Source organism: Alligator mississippiensis, chromosome 3, assembly GCF_030867095.1.
Source record: "Alligator mississippiensis isolate rAllMis1 chromosome 3, rAllMis1, whole genome shotgun sequence".
In the NCBI taxonomy this organism is placed as follows: Eukaryota; Metazoa; Chordata; order Crocodylia; family Alligatoridae; genus Alligator; species Alligator mississippiensis.
Genome location: NC_081826.1, coordinates 276,624,496 through 276,647,717, shown reverse-complemented (window position 1 = coordinate 276,647,717; position 23,222 = coordinate 276,624,496). Strand labels below are relative to the sequence as shown.

General features: G+C 42.4%; 1 long non-coding RNA gene across 10 annotated transcripts in view; it reads left to right on the top strand.

Annotated features, from left to right (window-relative positions):
• The window catches only part of LOC109285320 (uncharacterized), a 230,422-nt gene that overhangs the window by 97,667 nt on the left and 109,533 nt on the right, over window positions 1–23,222 (top strand). For 5 of the 10 annotated variants that reach the window (XR_002093066.2, XR_002093065.2, XR_009461148.1 and 2 more), the window contains 5 exons: window positions 6,945–6,998; window positions 7,309–9,135; window positions 12,294–12,409; window positions 13,186–13,311; window positions 14,685–17,023. This is a non-coding gene — a long non-coding RNA (uncharacterized LOC109285320). Of the gene's footprint in view, window positions 1–6,944; window positions 6,999–7,308; window positions 9,136–12,293; window positions 12,410–13,185; window positions 13,312–14,096; window positions 14,154–14,684; window positions 17,024–23,222 lie in introns of those variants that run through there. The other 5 variants (XR_009461153.1, XR_009461151.1, XR_002093075.2 and 2 more) reach the window with 3 other exon arrangements.

Here is a 23,222-nt window from a genome sequence, read left to right as displayed (position 1 = left end):
ATTCCACAAACTATGAAAATGGCATTCAGCTGATGGACTGCATTACAGCTAATGGACATGAGTTCATCCATGGTGAAAAACTTAAGAGCATTATTCTATTCAGCACAATGGAAACAATCTTGTAGTCCTGACCTCTGTTTTATCTCTATAGATGATAACAATACCCCTTTACTGGCTGCAGAAGAAATACTTAATATTTTCTTAATAGCCAGCATTGTCTTATTATAACTGAAATTAGTATTACTATCCTGGTTACTAATAGCCATCCCCTCTCATGCTGGAATACTGATCAAGATGATTGGACAACCTTATGTAATATTATAAAAACTGATGTCAATCAGATTCTGACAATCCCCCCAAATATTTTAGATTTATCAAATTAGTTTTCTTTGCAGTTGATATAGTTATCCCGGAGATTAGTGGGGAATCATTATTGATTATTCTAATTGATTACACTAATTATACTCGGAGCATAAATTTTGGAGTCCACCTTGACTGTAATCTCATCAATAGGCATCCTTTACAAATAATTAAGAATAAACTCACCACATGTAATAACATCATCTCAAAACTGGATGGTACGAGTTGGAGAAGTGATGCTGAAGTTCTTGGAACATCAGTGCTGGCCCTTGTTTATTCAGTGCCTGAGTATTGTGCCCCAGTTTGGGGCAAGAGTGCCCAAATCAGCCTGATTGACTCTCAGATGAATGAAACAGTAAGACTCATAAAAGGTATTTGCAGATCTTCTCTTGTTTCTTGACTGTCTGTTCTATCTCATATTCCCTTCTTCTAATATTCAAAGTAAAAAAGCTACTTCAAGTCTACAAAAACTGCTTACATTCAATTCACTACCATTTTTTGAGGAACTTAATGAGCCCCCTAGGCCAAGGCTTAAGATGAGAAGGCCGTTTTGGAGTATGGGGAAAAAACTGGATGACAAACTTTTACATCAAGGAAAAATAGATCCAGCAATGGAACTCATTTGACATAATAAATTTCTTATCATGGACCACACACCTAAATCTCCTGGCTTTACTTTACCAAGGTGGAGCTGGAGAACACTGAACAGGGTTTGTAATGGACAAGGTGTGTGTAACTACAAACTACACAAATGGAATTTTATGTGAGTGTGTGGTGAAATCCAAGCTATAGCACATGTTGGGGAGGAATATCCTGTGTATCATTTTAACAGTTGCACTGAAGACCTGCACCAGGCTACTGATGATACCTTGCAATGGGTATCAAATCTGTCACTAAAGTGCTGTTATCTATAGGTTGTTTATAGCTTGTTCTGTCATTCAATTGCTGTATTCTATGCAAATAAACTTTTATTTATTCATTTAGTTATGTTCAACCAAGTGAGGCCTGCTATCTGGTGTCAAAAGTTATGCAGAAATTTAATTTTTAATTTTTCTAGCCATCTCAAAAGTTCTTGAAAGTTGCATAAATTTTGCGTACCAAATGTTTGATTTAGGAAGTTTTGTGCTGTGCTGTGCTGTGCTAGTAGTGCAATACTTTCCAGTGCAATGCTCAGGCAAGTTTGGCTTTGTTAAGATTTGCAGGTGTCTGCATAGCAGAACCAAGAGTATGAGACCAAATGAGTGAGGAATAAACACCACAGACTAAATGGACAGGGAGGATGAGGATGGTGCTTCAGATTTTCCCTTTGCTACGTTTTGAATAGATTCCTCTAATGATTTTATTTGGGACTGAAACTGTGCTGCTTTTTGATTCCACTAGATGGTACCATAGTTTTTGAAAACTTTTGACAGTAACAGTTCATGCTGTAGTTTTAGTTGAGTTGTACACTCGCTCTTAATAAAAATGTAATGAATAAATAATGTCTTGGACCCTGAAGAGTAAGTGTTTTGGGGAACAAATGGGCATGTGAAGTTTATTGCGCAGTAGACTAATTAGCTGCACAGTAAACGTCTCAGTGTCCACATGTACACCCCTATTAGGCTGGAGTAAACTAATTTATCCTGCAGCAGGATAGTACTTGTAAATACAAATACTGTCCTGCTGTGGAGTTGTTTTACTCCACAGCAGTGCAAGTGTAGAGGCTGCCAGGCTGGCTGTGCCATGAGGGCACTTCAGTGCAGGAGCTGCCTGCTGGTTAGCCCCATGTTGAAGCACTCCTGTGCCCCAGCCAGTCCTTTTGCAGCATGCTGAAGCAGCCACAGGCTAGCAGGCTGACCCCGTGGGCCCCCTGCCAGAAGGGCTGCTGTGACCCAGTTCAGTGTGCTGTGATCCCAGGTACACATGAAGACATGGTGCTCAGGAGCAATGAGATCTGGAGTTTATTGATGTACATTTAATAGGCAAATGTAGACATGCCCAGTGAAGAAGAAATGCAAAACTCTAGAATTCTTGGTTCAGAGATGATACCTTTTATTAAACCAATTAAGAAATTGCAAAAAAATATTATCTTTTTCTGAAGCTTCCAGGCGCACACGCACGTGCACACACATGCACACACTTCCTCAGGCTCAGGGTAAATTAAAGATGGCAAAAAGGCTCCATAGGTAGAAAATAAACTTAATTTTTGCACAGAGGCAGCTGAAGGTGAAAGTCTGTTCCTCTGTGTGTGTCTCTGTAAGTTACTCTTTGATGTGCAGATAAGGCAGGATTCTTTCCCGGGAGGTGTCAGATGACTGAAAGGCAGGCAGGTGTAGAAATCTTTCTTGTTGTTCAGCAATGAAGTCTAAATCCAAAATTGTCTAAAATGTGGCCTCTTTCATGTTTCAGGGATATATTTGGTAGCCATGTTGGGAGAGAAATTATCTTTTTTTGCAAGCTTTCAATGGGGATTTTTTACCATCATTTTCCTGTGTGCAAAAATGAAGTTTATTTTCTACCCATGGGGACTTTTTACCATCTTTAATTCTCCCTGAGCCCGAGGAAAGGTGTGTGTTCCTGAAAGCTTGCAGAAAAAGATAATATTTTTGTGATTTTTTTTTTTTAGTTGGTCTAATAAAAGTTATATCTGAACCAACCATTTTCAAGTTTTACATTTCTCTTTCTCAGATCGCCATGGCTACCAAAGGCATGCCTAGTGGGTATTTTGAATTAATTATATACCAACCCCTGAAGACTTGACATATGTTTATATTATGCTCTGAGTATAAAATCCTATTAAATTCAGTGAGAGTTGGCCACTGGGGCTGTATGAAATTTTTCTGGCTGTTTTGTTTCAACACTGTTTTGACTTGCTTTGAACTCGAAACAGCAAAATCAAAATGAAATGAAAGGCTTCAAAACAGCCTTGAAACAAAATGAGGGCAGTTGAAACAATTCAAATGTTTTTAAACGTTTCAAGTTTTGAAGGTGGTCTTGCTTGCAGCTAAAGAGAAACTAAGGAGAGGGAGGGGGAAGAGCAGGAAAGGACTGCTGTCATATTGACTGTGTAGCTGGCCAGTGACTGTGATCCTTTTCTGAGGTCCCTTCCACTCCCAGTGCTCTGGGGGAGGGGTGGAAAAACAGCATAAAAAGCATTGTTTGAACTGAGCTTTCTCTGTGTCTTCACACTTACAAGTGACACAAGCTTTGCTCTGAACAGTTTGAGATGCAGTTTCCGAGAAAACCCTACACCTATCTCCTTGAAAGCTGGCAGGCTTTGTGGCCTCAGCAGGGGCTACCATCCCTGCAGTTTTCACCCCTCTGTGCCTTTAACACATACACGTGACATGAGTTTTGCTTTCAAGACTTCAAGGTCCAGTTTCCCAGAAATCCCTGCACCTATCTCCCTGAACCTTGACAGGCTTTTTGGCCCCAGAAGGCAATACCATCCCTGCAAGTGTCCTCCACATCAGGAAAGAAATGACTAAGTTATAGGCAGCTTCATGCTTCCCCATTATAGCCTATGAGCAAAACGTCAAAACAGCGTGGAAACAGTGAAACAGTTTCAATGAGATGAAATGGAACAGTGGTTTTGAAATGAAACTAAACACTGTCATTGTGAAATGGAAGGTGAAATGAAACGGTGTTGTTTCGCACAGCCCTATTGGCCGCTAACTTCAGTCAGGCCAAGATCTCACCCAAGAATAGTTCCATTGAAATGGGTGGTGCCGCTGTCAATATATGAAATTAAGCATATGCAAATGTTTGCAGGTTTAAACCCAAATATTGATCTATCTTTCTGAAGCTTTAAATCAAACAAAGCATCTATAAAACCTTTATCCATAACTAAAAGCTTCTGTTCCGTTCTGAGGACAAACATGGGAACTCCCCAAAAGCACACATCACTGTTAAAGAAACAACTCTTAGGACACTGAAAAAGCTAAACGTTGTCTTGTTCATGATAACACATCTTTCTGACTGGTGCTTACTGATAATACTACATTCGCTAGTGAAGAATGGTTGCCTAAGAAAACACACGTGCAAAGAGCTTGTGATTGTGGAATGAGAAATGGGAATTACTGAACTGCTCCTTAAGTTCCAGAATTTACCGTGATCCCATTGTTTGGTTTTCTGGGTTTGATCCTTGTAAGCGGTTTTATGAATGAAACTGTATGCACGCAAAAAGTAAGTCTAGTTGCAGAATCAGTCTAGAATAGTCAACTGATCCAGGAGAAGTGGTTCAGTAAGCTTCCATGCTAGAAGTTTGGGAGAAGGGTGAACTTGAATGGAATTTGATCCACTATTGCAATTATTTGGGGTTGGCATAATAACCTTAATGATTTTGGGCATATGTAATGTTCCTTTTCCAAAACAAACTGCTTCAAAATACTCTTCCTTACCTTATTAGGAGCTAAAGTCTCTGCCATATTTCTTATTTTAAAATCAATATAGTTTTGAGTTTGATGCATAATATAGGAAGTACTTCTTTTAGGATTACATAAAAAATGACTAGACACAGAGACCGAACACATGCACTGTGTAGATAGATTAAATGAGGGAAATAGCATCCTGAAAATACTTTTTTTTCTTGTTTGATAACATTACTTATCAGCCTTCAGTCAATACCTCTCTCTTTCTTCATACAATTTCCCATTGCTTTTGCAATCTGAACTTCACAAATATGACTTTTTCATAATAGCATTTATTTTAAAATATAACGTGTTCCTCCACCAGTAGTGTACACTGCACTTTGTTTTACACCACCTGCTAGCTAAATGCTAGTTTTTTTGTTTCTTCTGAAATGAGGCAAATCTTAGGTTCTATATAAATACTCCAAATAACTACCCAGTATTCTCCCATTCAAACAGAATTCAAACATGCTTGGAGGGTTTGAGCCTACATCATTCAGCCTTGAATGGAAGTAGGATCAATTCCTAATTATCTGTATGAGACATGCTTGTACAGTATCCCTGCCGTGTTCAGACTGTCCAAAGACTTTTCTTCACAGTTTGTCTCTTCAATATGTCTAAAATTAATAATGACCATGTTGATCTGTTGAAAAAATACGTGTTGCCTTTCTTTGTTACACATTCTTGTCTGTTGATTGGATTTAAATTATGTTGGAGTGGGACTATATTTCATTCTGGATACAGAGTGCTTATCATAATGGAGCCTTCAGGCACTACTGTAATGCATGTAATAAGTTAATAAAATAGATGTTGTAAAGAATATTTGGGGAAGAAAGGACATGAAACTGTGAGCAGAATTGGACTGTGTGGCTACAGAGCAACAGTTTTTGAGGCAGTGGGGAGACATACTGTCCATCCCTATACAATTCAGTCAGCCCCAATAGTGAGTTGTAGAGTTTAACAGTGTGAGTTTATTTGGGTATGAATAGGAGTCATTCTAAAGCACTGAGAGTCTAAGGCCCTGGCATATGTTATACTTAGATGTGATTAACCAGTTAATCACATCTTCAGTAGTAACCTGTCAGCAAATTCATGTAATTAATGGTGTGATAGATAAATAAACTATAGAATGATTACACAATATATGCAACGTCATTTTATGGCTGGTTCCCATCATGCCTTACATTAACATGTTGTCAGTGCATTCCTGGGCTGGGAGCATGAAGCAGCTGACTGGTGCTCCTAGCTGCAGGTGCACTGGCTACCCACATGGCTTGCTGATTGCCAGTGTAGGGGGAGCCTGGGATCATGATTCCAGGGTCCCTCTGAATAGGCAATAGGGTATGGTAAGATCTAATCCCTGAACCCACAATTTCACCTCGTGCTATGCACATGTGGTATGACAGGAGGTGTGATTGCTAGGATTGGGGATTTGATCCTATCATACCTCTAACTGAATGGATGTTAGCAGACTAAGGGCATAACTAAACATATGCCCTTAACCTGGGTTAGCCCACCTCAATGAGCTAAGCCACTTTAGCCTATTGTAGAGCTTGGGGTTGAACTTGGGCTTCTATCCAGAGTTTAAAAACCCATGATGCTGCATCTTCACTGCTGTTATAACTCAAGTTAGGTAACTCATGATGATTTTTGGTGGTGTAGAGAGAGCCTGAGTTGTAGTGAGACTTGATGTAACAAGCAGTATTTCTGCATTTTCCATCATTAGTTTATGAAAGACCGGACTTAGTGACTTTACCTCTGTTAAAGGCTTCTGGGACAGGTGGGGATTCCATACATGTATCTATACTCAATCTGTACTCCTTCCTATGTTGCCATGTAACCATCTATACTCGATTGTGGCAGAAGATGGACATGCCATTACATGTCTTGCCTAATTTATTGGGACTGGGCAAAAAACAAACTAGATATACATAACCAGGAAAAAAATTATAGATAGCCATATGTAACCATATTTTTTGTGATTAAATGTAACTATCTTAAAATAACATATTACCAGAAATTTACATTGTTTTTATGATTTAATAATTTACAAGGCTAGAAAAGGTAAAATTTCTGTTACATGGGAAAAATTGCCAGTAACGGCATTTCAGTTTCATGGGAAAATAATCTTGTGTTTAACCCTGTTTTCTCTGCCTTGAGATTTACAAGATGCACTTTATCTCTGTCTGATTTTAGCAGGAATTATAGATGAAAGACAGACTCTTGCAAATGATTTAAGTTGTCTCTGGAGTATCCTTTGTTTAGATATAGAGCTGTTTTAAAAAGATGATGTATGAAATTTTGCAGAACAAATGAACGTTTTATCAAATTTCTTCTTGTTCAAATAGCTCTTAGTAAATAATTTTTTCATGTAGTATTCAGCTTCTTTATGTTACTGAAACTGATCTGTGTTGAAAAGAAGCCTTTGCTTAATCAGTCCATTGATTAGAACGGCACATGATATATTAAATTTACGTTGCCCCAGTTAAGATGCTGAAAAGATGTATAATAGTGTATCTAATTTATTTTGTATTATGATTCTTTGACTTATCTGATCCAGCTCACACCTGCAGCCCAGATCCATCCTCTGCATCCAGTTTCTGCATTGTCCAATTAAGCACCAGGTCCCAGCATTGTAAAGTCCTCCAGAGTGGGAGGATGTACTTTCCATGGCAATCTGCTAACTCCAACTACAAGAGGGTCTATTGCTGTTGCCCCAAAGTGGGCAATGTTTGTCAGGAACGGATATGATGAGGGCAAGCGAAGCATGTTCTGATTCAGCACAGCTCCTATGCACAACTTATCCATGTCACAACCCTGCTTGGAAACTCCCAAGACTGATGTTTGTGCCTCCTCCACCAGATGCTAGATGAATCTGAGCAGACTGAAGTGTTGTCTCTTTACTTGGCATCTCATTACATTTTTGGGGCACAGACTGTCTGTGTGTAATCCCTTTACAGAAATGTACGTTTAAGTCTAGCTGCCCAGGACCACCATTTGGGTGCTTGTGGTTAAGTTCATGACCCAACAAAGTCCATCCCCTCTAGGACGGAAAGTGATAGTAACAGTGTTGTTACTCATCACCTTGGGATAGAAGGGGAAGAAGAGATTTGTTTCTACCTGAAATTAGAGAGAAACAAAATAAAATTGTCGTACTTGGAATCTGGCCAGAAATTGGTACCAAGTCCCCAGTCCTTCTTTCTCACAAGTTCAGTGTATATGTGTTGCACAGAAATAAAGCTTCATGTCAGCAATTAATTACTGGTGGGACAAGGAATTGAAAAAAGACTTGAACTGACCTCAGATACAGCTTCCTTATTCATCTCAGCTGTTTTCAGATTTTGCATTGTAGTCTAACTGGACTAAGCACAGCAAGTTGTTAGTCACGCAAATCAAAAAATATTCAGGTTTTTTCTTCTTTTACAGGCTTTCTAGTTGTGGCAGATGGATTTTGAATTTAAGAGAGTATGGAAAAGTTAAGAACTTTAATCAGTAAGAGAAGTGCCTGTGATCAAGAAAGTTTGAGCCTTGATCAGGATCTACAATGACCAAATTTCAGCCATGACAGGTTGTTAACAAACCTGTTTGGCCTAACATTAGTTATCAGTCAAATATCTTGTTTCTATAGGCAGACATGTTCTTTGGGTAAATCTGATATCTTTTATTCTGTTTCTATAAACACTTGCTCTGTTTCTATAAACGCTTGCTCAATGGTGCAATAATTCAGTGGTTTGTCATGCACCTATTCATCTTCCTGGACTTGTTAATGTTTATGGAACCGTTCACTTTCAACTGGCTTATAAATTTATTTTCCAGTCTCCCCAAAAGATAAAACTTGAGAGAAATTTCATTTGGTTCTTATCATAACCCAATGATTTTTAGTGCCTCGGCACATTGGAATTTTCCTGCCACATGGAGCTTTCTTTGCACGGTGGATTTCTCAGCTGCAAAGAGAAAACCCGGTGCAAAGAGTTCCCGCCACACACATGCAAATTCGTACCCCATTATTGGCTGATTCTAAATTATTCCTATGTGGTGGCTAGCAATTGGCTCGCTAGCCGTATAAAAGGTCAGAGCAGTTTCCGCCCAAGCTGGAGGACTCCACAACCATCTCGTGGGGAACTCTGAGCGCGCTATGGAGCCTAGCAAACTCCGCGTGTGTCTTGGAGGAGGACAGAGAGGCCTGATCAGCTCTTAGCCACTCCCGGTCATAGTGTAAATTTGATGTATCCCCCGTGTGAAGCGCTCGTGGAGTTGTATATCGACGACTCATCTCGGTTCGGCGCGTTTCGGAAGAGATCTCATTTGTGTTTGTTTGTGTGCAACTGCAACTCAACTCAACTGCAACTCAAGCAAGTTTCCTTCCTGCACTGTGACCATTGGCAGTGTAAGTAAAGCTTTCTTTATAAAACCAATACGCTTCCGTGCCTAACTCTACTCCGTCGTGGAAAAACCCCACCTGATGGTCTAGGCTACGGGCCTCAGACCGACCCTCGGTCCCGACAGTTCTAAAGATTTATTTTTGTTTAGTTAGAACTTCTGCTGTCTTGACCTTCAAATGAAATGCTTACCTTGATGGTCATGTTTTCCCATTGTGAATAATGTAGAAAAAAAATTAATATGTTAGTTAATTATCCTCTTCAGTGTCAAGTATCTCTCACCTCCTTTCCCATCCAGAATTGACTTTATTTCATGACCACGAAAGGTGGAAAAAGTGAAACTAGTTTAGTATAAAAACTAGATATTTATACTAGTTACTACAATACTAGATAAAATGGACAGTTTGAATATAGTATATCTCTCTATTATAATGCAAACATTTATTGTCAATACATTTACAGAGGGTACTGATATGAGTAACCACAAGTCCTCATAGCAACTGCTGTTTTAAGTCTGCTTCATCCACTGGTTTCAATTGCTTGTAAGTTTGTCAGGCTTTTAACTGTTCAGAGGGAAATCTGGTCTCTGCCTCAAGTTGAATAATTTTGAAAGTTCTAATGAAAAGACCTCTAGGGCTAAGGACAGAAGTTGCACGTAAACCAGTTTAAGTGATAAGAAACTGGTTTAAACCTGTAACAGAACAGATGTTCAGTGCACATAAACTAGTTTCAAAATGGCCACAACTGGTTTAAGAAAAATTTGGTTCAGTGTAGTATCAGACTTAACTGATTGAGGTTAAATTGGTTTATGGAACTTCTGATCCAGATCCCTTCCTAGTTTAAGTTAAATCGAAGTCTCTCAGCATCCCAGAATGCTTTTCATCCCTGGGTTGGGCTGTGCTGTCTGCTCCAGAGAGCAGGGCTGTCCCTGCCCCTCTGCATTTTAGCAAGAGATGGGGTGGTGGTGTGGCCAGACGCTGGCCATCATGGCTCCCTGAGGCAAAGTGGGCAGGGAGGGGGTTTATCCATCAGGGGATCCCATCCAGGGTCTGCCTGGCCAGGGGCGAGCAGCAGAGGCAGTGGCTGGGGTTGGAAGACCCCAGCTGTGGTCCCCCAGTGGGAGAGGGGACAGAGAGGGAAATAAATCCCTCCCTGCCCCTTTCACTTTAGGGCACCATGCCAGCTGGTGTCTGGCCATGCCCCCACCCCAGAGCAGGGAGGGATCCTGACAGAGGCTGCTGTGCCCTGGCCAGGCAGACCCCGATTGGGGTCTTGGGGGGGACAGGGGAGGGAGATGGGAATAAAGCACTTCCTCTCCCTACCCCTTTGCCTTAGAGGGGCATGCCAGGCTGGCATCAGGTTAGAGGCCAGGACCTGGTCCCACTCTTTCACCTTCCTCCCCCAAATCCTGGCAAGGGCTGCTTCCCCCCTTCCCCTCCAGGCACACCCCAGCTGGGGTCCCTGCAGGCCAGGGTTGGGGTTTAAACCCCTTCCCAATCATACTCAGGCCTACAGGGGGCTGGCTGCCCCCCTTCCCTCAGCTCAGCTTCCCCTGGCCCAGCTATGGAGGAAGGGTAGGGAGGGCTCACTCTAGCACCCCTCAGCTTCTGGCTTAGGCCACTGCAGGCATGTGGCTGCATTTCCAGAATCAAAAGTGAATGTCTATTCACTTGCTTCTCGGTTCAATCTACGCAGGTTAGACTAACCTGCAAAGATTGAATCAATTTAGACTTGGGCTTTTTGAATGTCTGTACTTAGCCTAGTTGGTGATGGTTGTTGTTTGTTCTTTTTTTAAGAGAGAAATAGGTAGTTTTCCCAATGCTAATGATTTTTATCAGAAGAACTGTAGCACTTTATAGAACCAGATAAGAATAGATCTTACTCTGATTATGTTTAGTTTAAGGGAGGAATGCATGTTTGGTCAACTAACAGAAGACCGAGTGTCTCATTTTCACTGTTTCAGCATGTAACACGCCCCTCCCTGCACTCCCAGTGCTTGGTCTGCAGAGGTCAACAATCTATTTGAGAGAGCAACCAGTGCAGTTACTATTGATCTCAAGTGGTGAGGGTATATGCTGAACTGCTGAATATCTTGGGTTCAAAGAATGCAGATTGTCAACCCTGGAGGCCCACTGATCTGCATTTACCCAAATCCAAGACAATATAAAATCTAAGATGACTTCCCCCAATAACTGGATTCCAGACATGGACAATTATAAATCTGTCATAATTTTCCACATCTAGAATCTAATATTGGGTGGCATGGTTGTCTTAAATTCATCCTCCCCACTGATGTGGTGGGAAAGCAGCAGCAGGGGAGCAAGCAATGAGGGAGCAGGTGGTGGGGAGGCAAGTGGTGTGGCTTGACCCCTGCTGCTTTCCCTCTCCTACTTATTCCCCCCTGCCTGCCCCCTCATTTGTTTCTGTGCATGCCCCACCTTTTGCTTCCTGCTCCAGCCTTCTGCTGCTGTTTCCAGCTGATCTGCCCCACAGCTGCTCCTGACCTGCACTTGCTCTTGCTGCATGGAGCAGCTGTATAAGGCATCTGGCTCAGGTGGGAGTAATGTGAGTGGTGTGCAGGTTCCTCCTTCCCTGTCTGGCTGTCCTTTCCCTCCACCCCGCTTCTGACCAGGAGTAAGCTGGAAGGAGGAGTCTGCGCATCTACCTCAGCTGCTTTGTCCAATGTGGTGTAGGAGCAGGTGAGGAGCAGCTCTGGGGATCCTCCCATGCCTATATCAGCTGGGAGTTGGACTGCTCCAACTGGGAGCTATGGGGAGTGGCTGTGCAGGGAGTTCAGCTCTTCTTGGGAACAACAACAACGGCATGCAGATTCATCCTTCCAGCATCTGCTCCCTGCCAGCCAGGGAAATGGGGGAGAGGAGCTGGGCAGGGACCAGATACCGGAAGCTGTCTCTGACCAACCTGGGCTATCAAAACTGCCTCTCCCCACAGCTCCCAGCTTGGGTGGTCTGATACTTGATTCTAAGACAGCACTTTGTTTTCTCCATGATGAATGGGAGGGGGAGGGGGAGGAGGAGAGAGGGAGCTTGTCCTGGAATTGAATAAATACGGTACTTGACTGTTAGGATAGGCAACCTGAATTGTGTCCTCTTACATGCAGAAAGTTAATTTTTATTACATAATTGCAAACTACTTTTTCCACAAGGCCCTGATTTGATTCAGTGCATCAGATGGGTGGTGCTTATGGAAAAAAATCAAAGGTGCATCGGGAAAGATACCATCATTTCTAGACTTCTTCCTCATTACTGAAGGAATTGGAAGGTGAGTGGTGAATGAAACAGGTGAGTGAAGGCAGAGAAAGGATTGTCTTCTACTTTAAAATAGTGGGCCTTGACCTTCAAAACCTGAGTTCTACTTATGGTTTTTTTTATACCATCTTCACTTTTATACCTGAGCTTCTACCAAGTATGCCTTAATTGATGTGATGAGCATCTTGTTCTTTCTCTTGTCCTCTTCAGAGGGAGAATTATGAGTAGGATAAGGTAGACTGAGTTTTGGTAGGGTTTTGCTTCTGGGTTCTGGTTATGTATGTGTATGTATGTTGATCAATAAGTATATCTGACAGGGCAGGTCAAAGAGTGCCTTTTGCATTTGGAGCAGAAATTGGTGAGCTTTGGGGATTCTGCTAGTTATGGGAGTGCCACATTTTTGGACTAGCCATAAAATAGCTCTCACTCCCACACAGAACAACTTGACCCATATAAGAGAGTATTTGGCACAGGTCCTGCATGGTACTGGCCAGGTAAGTTATAAACATAAATTTATGCATGCTTGTGGCACTATCAGTGTTTCAATCAGAGGAAAGTGCATGTGGAAATGAATCATTTATTATTCAGTGCAGGGTTTGGAAACAGCAATAAATAAGGCCTAGAGTCATACATTAATGGGCAAATAAATATTTGACATGTTTTAGTCATAGAGTACCATTCATACTTTAGAATGAATACAAGTCCTGTGGAAAGAAAAAAGCCTGGGTGTAATTTTGACTCCACTAAAGTTGTAAAAGCAATTTTAATGCTTGTTTTCTTATCTACTAGGTTCTTGATTGCAAAGATCACTTCTCACTTCTGGGTTGGAAGGTGTCACCCTCAGTCTACAAACCACTTGCTGTAGGTCAGGATACAAAGTGAAGAAAAGCCTATTCAAAGGAAAAATGAAGTTTAGTAAGTAGAAGGTTATTAATTTATCAGAGTTAGCAAGGTTACTAGAGCTAACAACTCCGCTTCTGTGAAAATTTCTATGGGACTTTTGTTGAACTTGAATAGGGAGGAATCTGGCTTCTCATCTTATTTGAAACATTGCACCACCACCACCAGCCTGGTGTGTCCTGCATTCCATTTCTCTAGTGTACACTAACCTGTCTACATCAGGGGTTGGCAATCTATGGCCCATGGGCTAGATCTGGCCTACAGAGCCTGTGGACCCAGTTCATAGAGTTGTGACTTTGGCAGTGGCAAGCTGTCTCTGCTCCATGTCACAGTCAGCTGCCGGGGGCTTTGGTGAATGGGGAGCTTTGCCTGTGTCTTGACACAGTTAGGTAATAGGCATCCCATGCCCTGCTGCAACTGAGAAATGGGGAGAAGGGGTGGTGGCACATGGGTCCTAGTGCCTTCCTTCCATCAACCTGAGACGGGTCATTCTAGCTTCTGTACTGGAAAACCTGAATCTCCCAGTACTGGAAAATATTTAATGCTTCCAGTGAAGTCATGGGCTGTGACTTACAGTCGCAAAGTGAGGGGCAAACTTCCAGTTAGCTGGGGACCATACCATGGAGGGCTTTAACTATCAGGAGAGATTTTGAATTTAGGTTTTCTTTGTATCCAGAGTCAATGCAGGGAACAGAGCTCAGTGACAGAATGAGTAACAGAAATCATAACATTTGATTGCTTTTGTTTTTTCGGACTGTAATGTGATTTTAATGAGGCTTCATTGTATTTTGTTTTTTCAGTTTGCCTGGTTATATAATAGAGAAAACAGAATAAAGGACAGTAGTTTCATCACTGCCTCTCTTGTGTTTCCGGGCACTATCCTTGTGTTATGGAGTCCCTTCTTGGGAGGGGTGTGGGAGAGCATTGCTTGCTGCCCTGGTATGGTCTCTGAGAGTACCCCTTGAAGCCAGGACAGGTATAGGTTTTAGAGCAAGGGAGAAGCCTGAGCTCCTTCCTACTCTGAGACCCCAGCTTTTTGGTCTCTTGCCTTCCCTATTTCTCTGTGGTCTTGAGTCAAGGACCAAGCATCTAGCTCTACTTCTGAGAGAGGAACTTCACCTCATCTTGAGGTGACTCAGTGCAACCCTCAGTTCTAAGCAGCTGAGCCAATGGTCTCCTTGGTAAAGGCAGAAGGTGTATAAACTCTTAAGGTAGCTAAACTCCAGGGTTATGTGACAGAGTGGGGAATTTTGAGGACTTAAATTTCAGGTGTGGGTACCTAACTACCACTGTAGCCCCAAACTCCTTCTGAGGATGGACTGTTATTGTCAATCGTTGTGGGTGTATAATTGTTCCTGTCTCTCATCCTCGCCACCTCTCTCTAACAGGCCAAGAGTCAATGCTGTGTCTTGGTCTTGGACTTGGGACTGGCCTTGATAACCACCGGTTTCCAACAAGACAGAACTGATATAAAGTGGGATCTTAATGTGACTCTTTATATTGCCTTTGTGTTTCTTAAACATAGTATATACCAATACTATAGTATTACACTATGCTATGAAAATATCTGACAAATACTTAAAAATGCAGGGGTTTAAGTCTAAAGGCTATTAAAAGAGTACTAATTTTGCCCATTATTTTTTTTCAATATTGTTCTCTGAACCATTGAAGCCTGAGAAAGTGTTTTTATTTGTATGGTTAACATCATTCTGTATCCAAAGAGCACGGCAATATTTTCAAATAAAAAAATCTGTGGGAACCTTATTAGAAAAAACTTCAGGGCTACACAGGACTCTGGTCAGTGTTCTTTGACAAAATTAAAAAAATAAAAAGTAGGTTCCAAAAAACTTGAAAAAGCAGCAGTATTGAACCAAAAGGGGATTGTCAGGTGATTATTTAACTGTAAAAGAAGGAAATATAGTATGGAATTAACAAGAACCTGGTTAGACAGAAAGTAATACATTTTTCACCAACATATTAAAATAAAAAGCAGCTTTGTTTCTTTAACAGAACATTACATTTATTTGGAAGGGAAAACATACTTTTCTCTAAACATTTCCATAGTCCAAATACTGACTCTGTGGTATGACAATCCTGTAGAAAGACAGACTTCCAGAAGGGGAGATTTTATCTCATAACTGTACTTTCTTTTAGGATTTTCTGCCCTAACTCAAGCTGTAATAGAGAGGAATTAAGTCGTGAAAGATACTGAGAGACTCACTTTGGCAGAGAGGTCATGATGCCTTGAGTTAGAGGAGTTATTTGTAGACATGGGTAAATCTTATTTTAGTGAATAGTTTACTTACAACAAATGTAGTTTCAGACACTATTCATGACTTTAGATGCAGCTTAGCAAATACTTTTGGCTAATAAAAAGAATGACAACAAAATTTAGAAAAGTTGGAACAACGTGTTTGTTTTAATAGTGGGACTTGGCCCATGTGCTCAAAACTACCAAAGATCACCACCCAGGCCCCGGTGCACCCTGTACCCCAGTGGTTCCCTGGAGAGATAGGATACCTGAATTCATATCCCCTTTCTGCCCAATTTGAAACGTATCCCACTTTTCAAACTCCTAACCACTGGACTATAAACAAGCACTCTGCACCTCCTTTCTTTCTGCACTGGGTTTGTGAATGGTGTTATTACAGTCTCCCTGTAAATGTAATTATTTCATTTTGTTCAACTGCAAATTAACTATTTGTAATTTTCCAAAATGTTTGGAGAAAATAAGTGTTTTTTTCTTTTGCTTCCTTTTCTTTTCCTTCCATCTCTGAAAACAGAGAAAAATCAGTTATTCACACAGCTTTACATAGCCTCACTTCTAACTTTGTCTGCCTTGTTTACCATGGATCATATCCTGACTGGATCCCTATACCGTGTAGAGATATGTCTGAATAATAATTGTAATTTAAACATATAATTACATTGGTTTATCCATGGGGTTTCTTGGAAAAAAAGAGCAAAAAATCCATCTTCCTTCCTTCCTGGGAGCACATTCCTTTATTCTGTATATGATTATAAATGGCTAATGGACAAGGACAATGTTTAAGGTTAATGTTTTATACTTAATGTGAATAGGTTTTTAGGAAAGGTCATGACAATCTAAACTAGGAGGTGAACCTACAGAAAATTAGCTAAGTCATATAATAAATTAATGTTGTTTTTCAGGGTGTTCACAAGCAATTGTGACATCACAATACAAATGTATCATTCTCATGGACAATTTCAAGGTGAAGGAAACAAAAACATTAAACAGAAATGTATCTGTAGGCTCAATTTATCTTGGAGTAAATATCAAAGTGAAAATATATATTATGTGTCAAATGCAGTTGAAGACCTCAATAAATGTGTGTGTGAAGTGTTTTGAAAAAAGTTAAATTATAAACAAAATAAGGTCATCAATAGGTAATAGAAAGCCATCATGTTCGAAACGATACAAAACCAAACAAAAATCAACATGCCAAATACCAGTCTGTGTCATAAGAGCACTTACGGGATTTTCTAGCTATTGACTGGAAAGCACTGAACAAGTCTCTTCTCAGACATTCCTAACTTCCCCGTGTAATTAGTCAAATTCTACTCTCCGCTGTTATACCCAATGGGACTTTATGGTGTAATGGAAGCAGAATTTGGCAGTACATATTAGCAACGTCAATAACACTAAACCTATAAGAGTTGTGTGTCAGTTTGCAATATAATTTATAATAAAGGTTCTGTCAGCTGTGTATTCTGGCACTGGTTGCGTGATTTGGGCTTACTTACACCCTAATCATTACCAGGGGAAGGAAGGAAGTTTTCAAAATATGTCCCGGCACCTCAGCAGGACATCCAAACAAGTTACTGAGAGACTCAGAGGAGTATTTAGTCACCCGAATTCCCATTTTAGTCTCCTGCACTTTGATTCTATCAGGCAAATGCAGGACATAATTGACCTATTAAGCTACTCCTGATTGAAGTGTTTGTTTCTCTTCCTTCTATCCACAATTGAAATAGCTTGTGACATGTCTTTCTCCAGGTTTACTTGTTGATGTGGGGTAGGTTTCTATTTCCAACTCTGCATTTAGCATGCCCTTAGGCTTTCTTAATAGCATTAATCTGGTGTGAGCAGTACGATTTCTGTATGGTTAAGATGTAATTGGCCAACTCACCCTACATATTTGACTGGCTAAATAAATTAAATAGGGATTTAATATGTAACCATTACAGTCTATGTGGCTCCAGTGTCCTCCTAGCAGCAGGAAGTTAGCTTTGTGAATCAGTGTTCTAACCATAAAGTAGGGCGGATTTGTTACAATGCTAATCTCAAATACTTTTGACATGATATAAATGACACAAAGTTAGGGCTTCTATTTTTTTGTTGTGCCTTTACCAGCCCAATCTAATGGCAGCTGAAGTCCAATAAGAGTCTTTCCCCTGGCATCAGTGTAATTTAGGTTTTTAGGAAAGGTCATGACAATCGTAGTTTAGGGTGTCTTACGGCTCTGTCTTACTCTACAAACTCCTAATGTCAAGGTATCCTACTGTAACACATTAACCTTCACACATTTTTACTTTTTCCAAAGACAAACTCCCTACCTTTGTGAATAAGTCTCACATACACAATTCCCATAGATTCAGTAACATCTACACAGTTTAATCATGCTTTAATAAAAAACTTTAATGATGAATGCCTTCAAAAATGTAAATCAGACACACACATGATATAGTGAAATGGCTTGACTTTATTTCCATACATGCTGCCTAATTCTAATAGACTATTACCTGAGTGGCAGGTGTAATGGAACTTGCTAGTGGCATTAGAAATTAATGAAGTTGCTGCGGAAGTTTGGCTAGCTTATGATAACAATTGCTATTTAACTGTCAGGATATCAGCGGAAACAGTGGGTAAAGAGAAAGCAAACCCTTCATAATTACTTCATCTGGAGAGGCAGCTCAAGTTGTGGTTTTATGTTCTGTTGCTATTTAAGCTACAGTAAAGTTAATGCCAAGGAAGTGGGTAAGTATGTGTGTGCCCACCTGGACTGGCTCAGTGTGGAACATGGTGGGAATTCTGCCTGTTCACAAGATTTGTTTTGGTGGAAGATGCTGGATTCATCTAATTGGTTTCAGAAAGGTCTGTCATAATGAGCTGGCTCATACATAGAACTATCCCATCCAGATCAAGGGAGGGGAGGTGGAGTAGTATTTTACAAACATGGCTTCCCTCTGATGTATTAATTCTCAAGCACATTTTATTTGAGATGTTCCTAGCAACATATTTATTTGAAGAAATAGAACATTTTTCTTTGACTTCCAGTGCTGTCATCAACTATGAATTTTCCCCATTTTGGCATTGATAGATGTTACGAGAACCAAAGCTACAGTCAAGGCTCACATGCCATCTGGGCTATAGCTTTGAAGTAATCATGAGTTGTGCATTTTCTCTAGTACTTGTTGGAATTGTATGGTACTTACTGGCTTTATAAAAGCCAGTAGGTTGAAAGGGGTTCTAATCCTCAAAGGGAACTTACAAAACACCTTTCGTAGATGAGCCTATGAGCTTCACTTCATAAATCCACCGGATACAAAAAATCATGGACTCAATGTAGACTTTATCTTTCTAATTTCCAGCTATTTCCTTTTTTTTTTTTTTTTTTTTTACAGACAGCCTCTTTTCCACCGTGAATTACTACCACTGTAGAGTCTCTCTTACTCACATTTGGCTTTTTTCCCCTCTTCTTTTTTCAGCCCTCCCTCCCTTGCTTTCCCTTTTTGTTTTCCTAATTTCTACCTATTTGCTTTCTCATTGACATCCTGTCACGCTTTTGACTCTGCCCATTCCTTGGAGTCTCAGAAAAGCAGACACTTCTTATGCCTGAAGAAGGGTAATTGTGCCCAAAAAATTACTAAGAATTTTTTTACAGCTACTCAGTTGGTCTAATGAAAGATACCACATCTACTCAAAGTACCTTGCCTCCCAGTAGGTTGAAATGCACCCTATGCATCTATCAGGCTCCATTTGAGCCCCCATATATGAAATTCTTGCACCAAGATTCTCCTTACAGTTTATTCTTAATTCAGGAAATGAGGTCATGCCTTTTAATCCTTAGGTGTCCTCATATCTGTGTGGTCCTCCACAGGCGTTAAAACAAAGGCATCTGTAAGGCTAGCCTATGTGAACTTGGTAAGGCTCAGTCAGACTCCTGCCCTGTGGCTTTTATTAAATGTGGATGATCCAGTTACAAGTAATCAAGGTCAGCCAGTTCCCAGCTCCTTCCTTCTGAGGCTGCTTTTAAGGAACTGCTCCAACATCTAAGCCTTGTTGCACAACCTACTGGTCTATGGTCTCTGAGCTGCTCCTTTCCTAGCAATGTCTCTGGCTTTCCTGCTTTCTGACTCTGCTTTTGGTTTGTTCCTGGACATTGGCTTTGGATTTCTCAGTAGATCTGCTTCCAGGTTCTTGACTCTGGTTTGGCTGTGTTCTTGGACCTCACCCTGTGCATTGTACCTTGGGTTTGGTAACTGAGCTCCTGATTCATGGATCTTAACCTTGGCTTGGTATTTGACTCCTGACTCATGGCTTTTGATCCTACCCCTGCAATTCCTGGTTCCACTCCTGGCTCTATCCCCTAGGCTGGCCAGCCTAGTGGACTGTGACAGCATCCATATGAATAACACAGTCCATCTCTGCCCCAACTCCTTAAGGCTAGAGACAGACATTCAGAAAGCCTGAGCCTGAATTGATTCAATCTTTGCAGGTTAGTCTAACCTGCCTAGGTTGAACTGGTTTGCAACTGCATAGTCATTCCCTCTGGACTGAGGAAATGCAGGCATATGCCTGCAGTGGCTCAGACTAGAAGCTGGGGGGCATTAGAGCAGCTCTCCCTTCTCTTCCAGGGTGCTGACCTGATGGGGGCATGGCCCCAGAAGGATGATCTGATTAGGGAGGGGTGTAAACCCCAACCCTGACTGCACCATCCTAGGCTTTTCCCCGCTCACTGCTGTAGGGGCAAGAGTGTTGCCAGACCTCAGACCCTGGCTAGCACTCTGAGGCAAAACGGGGGTGTGCAGTGCATGCATCTGTTGATGATACTAAGCTTTTCAGTCACCCTCTCCCTGCTTCTTTATACTGTATGCAAACCTGACAGGGGAGGGAGCCAGAAGGGGGATGATTACACAGCACTTATCAACCTATCAACAAAACAAAAGCCTCTCACATTAGTTCAAGCTTTTCTTAAACAGTTTTTTTTCTGAGGAATTACCAGCTGACCTGTTGATGAGCTCTAAAAAGTCCTAAGTGGATGCTGTTCTGTCTGCCTGTCCCCGTGAAATTAGACACACACACACACACACACACACCTTTCAGCATACCACATGGGGCTGGGGGTGCATGCTTCATAGATTTCATAGATTTCATAGACATTAGGGCTGGAAGGAACCTCGGAAGATCATCGAGTCCAGCCCCCCGCTCAAAGGGCAGGAAGTCAGCTGGGGTCATAGGATCCCAGCAAGATAAGCATCCAGTTTCATCTTGAAGGTGTTCAATGAAGGCGCTTGAACAACCTCCGGTGGCAGGCTGTTCCAGACCTTGGGGGCTCGGACAGTAAAGAAATTCTTCCTTATGTCCAGCCTGAAACGATCTTGTAGTAGTTTGTGACCATTCGACCTCGTCATCCCTTGGGGCGCTCTGGTGAACAAACGTTCCCCCAGATACTGGTGGTCACCCCTGATAAACTTGTAGGTGGCCATCAGATCACCCCTGAGCCTGCGCTTTTCCAGGCTAAAGAGCCCCAGGGCTTTCAGCCTGTCATCGTAGGGTCTTCTTCCCTGACCTCTGATCATGCACGTGGCTCTTCTCTGGACTCTCTCAAGCTTCTCCACATCCTTTTTGAATTGTGGAGCCCAAAACTGGACGCAGTACTCCAGCTGCGGCCTCGCTAAGGCCGAGTACAGGGGGAGAATGACGTCCCGGGATTTGCTTGAGAAGCATCTATGGATGCAAGCCAGTGTTTTGGTCGCTTTACTAGCCGCAGCATCGCATTGCAGGCTCATGTTCATCTTGTGGTCAATGATGACCCCCAAGTCTCTTTCTTCCATAGTGCTAGCCAACATAGCACTGCCGAGCCTATAACGATGCTGCGGGTTTTTTTTCCCAAGGTGGAGAACCTTGCATTTATCGGCGTTGAACACCATCAGATTCTCATCCGCCCACTTGCTGAGCCTGTCCAGGTCAGCCTGGATCATCCGCCTGTCTTCTGGTGTGGATGCTTTGCCCCAAAGTTTGGTGTCATCTGCGAACTTGGCCAGTCCGCTTCTGACTCCAGTGTCCACATCATTAATGAAGATGTTGAACAGTATGGGTCCAAGGACAGAGCCCTGGGGGACCCCACTGGTCACAGGACACCACGATGAATGACTTCCATCAATTACTACCCTCTGGGTCCGAGCCCGGAGCCAATTTTCCAGCCAGTGGATCGTGGAGGACCCAAGGCGACAATTGGCCAGTTTCTCCAAGAGGCGATCATGGGACACCAGATCGAAGGCTTTTTTGAAGTCAAGATATATGACATCAATCTCATCTCCCTTGTCCAGGTGATAGGTCACCTGGTCGTAGAAGGAAATGAGATTGGTCAAGCAAGACCTACCCGCAACAAACCCGTGCTGGCTATCCCTTAAGATGTTGGCGTCGGCCAGTCCATTAAGGATGGCCTCCTTAATAAACTTTTCTAATATCTTCCCTGGGATAGAAGTCAGGCTAATGGGCCTATAGTTAGTCGGATCCACTTTCCTCCCTTTCTTGAAGATAGGCACCACATTGGCCTTCTTCCAGTCTTCGGGCACTACACCAGAGCGCCAAGAGTTTTCAAAGATCCGCGCTAGAGGCTGGGCTATGATGCTCACCAGCTCCTTGAGTACCCTGGGGTGAAGATTGTCAGGGCCGGCTGACTTGAAGGTATCCAGCTTCTCAAGATGTTACTTCATGAAGTCAGCATTAATGGAGGGCAGGGGATCACCCTCACCTGGACTTCCCGGCCCTGTAGCGCGCATGGGCGTCTCATGGGGCTGATGAAAGACTGACGCAAAGTACCTATTTAATAGGTTGGCTTTTTCCTGGGCGTCAGTTGTCAGTTGCCCCATCTGGTTCAGCAGGGGTCCAACGTTGCCCCTGCTTTTCCTCCAGCTCTCCACATATCTGAAAAAGGACTTTTTATTGTACTTGATGCTCAAAGCTAGCTGGAGTTCAGTTGCAGCCTTGGCTTTCCTGGTCAGCTCCCTACAGGACCGGACCAGTGCAGAATAATCCTCCTTGGAGGTGACTCCCATCCTCCATCCTTTGTAGGCCTTTCTTTTTAGCCTCAGGAGGTCTGCTAGGTCCCTGGAGAGCCAGGGGGGCTGCTGTGCCCTCTTGCTGCCTTTCCTCCGAGATGGAATAGACTTAGTTTGTGCATTGAGGATCGCTCCCTTGAGGAGCAACCACTCTTCTTGAACTCCCCTCTCCCTGTGGTCACAGTCCCTTAGGGCCTCACTGACAAGCCTCCTGAGCTTGTCAAAGTCGGCTTTCCTGAAGTCAAGGACTTCCGTGTTGCTGACTGACTTGCCAGCTTTTCGGCGGATGGTGAAGGTGATTAGCTCGTGGTCGCTGTCACCCAGCTTCCCATCGATCACTAGGTCGCCGACTAGGTCATCCCCAGTAGCCAGTACCAGGTCGAGCAGCGCTTTGCCTCTCGTTGGCCCATAGACATCTTGAGTCAGGTAGAGGTCATCCACGCATGAGAGGAAGCTCTGCGACCGCTCAGATTTTGCTGAGCGATCCTCCCACGAGATGTCTGGGTAATTGAAGTCACCCATGACAACCATGGTCCTGGAGCAAGCTGCCTCAGCCAGTTCCTGGGCAAACTCCTGGTCAAGCTCAGGACTTTGGGTGGGAGGTCTGTAATAGACTC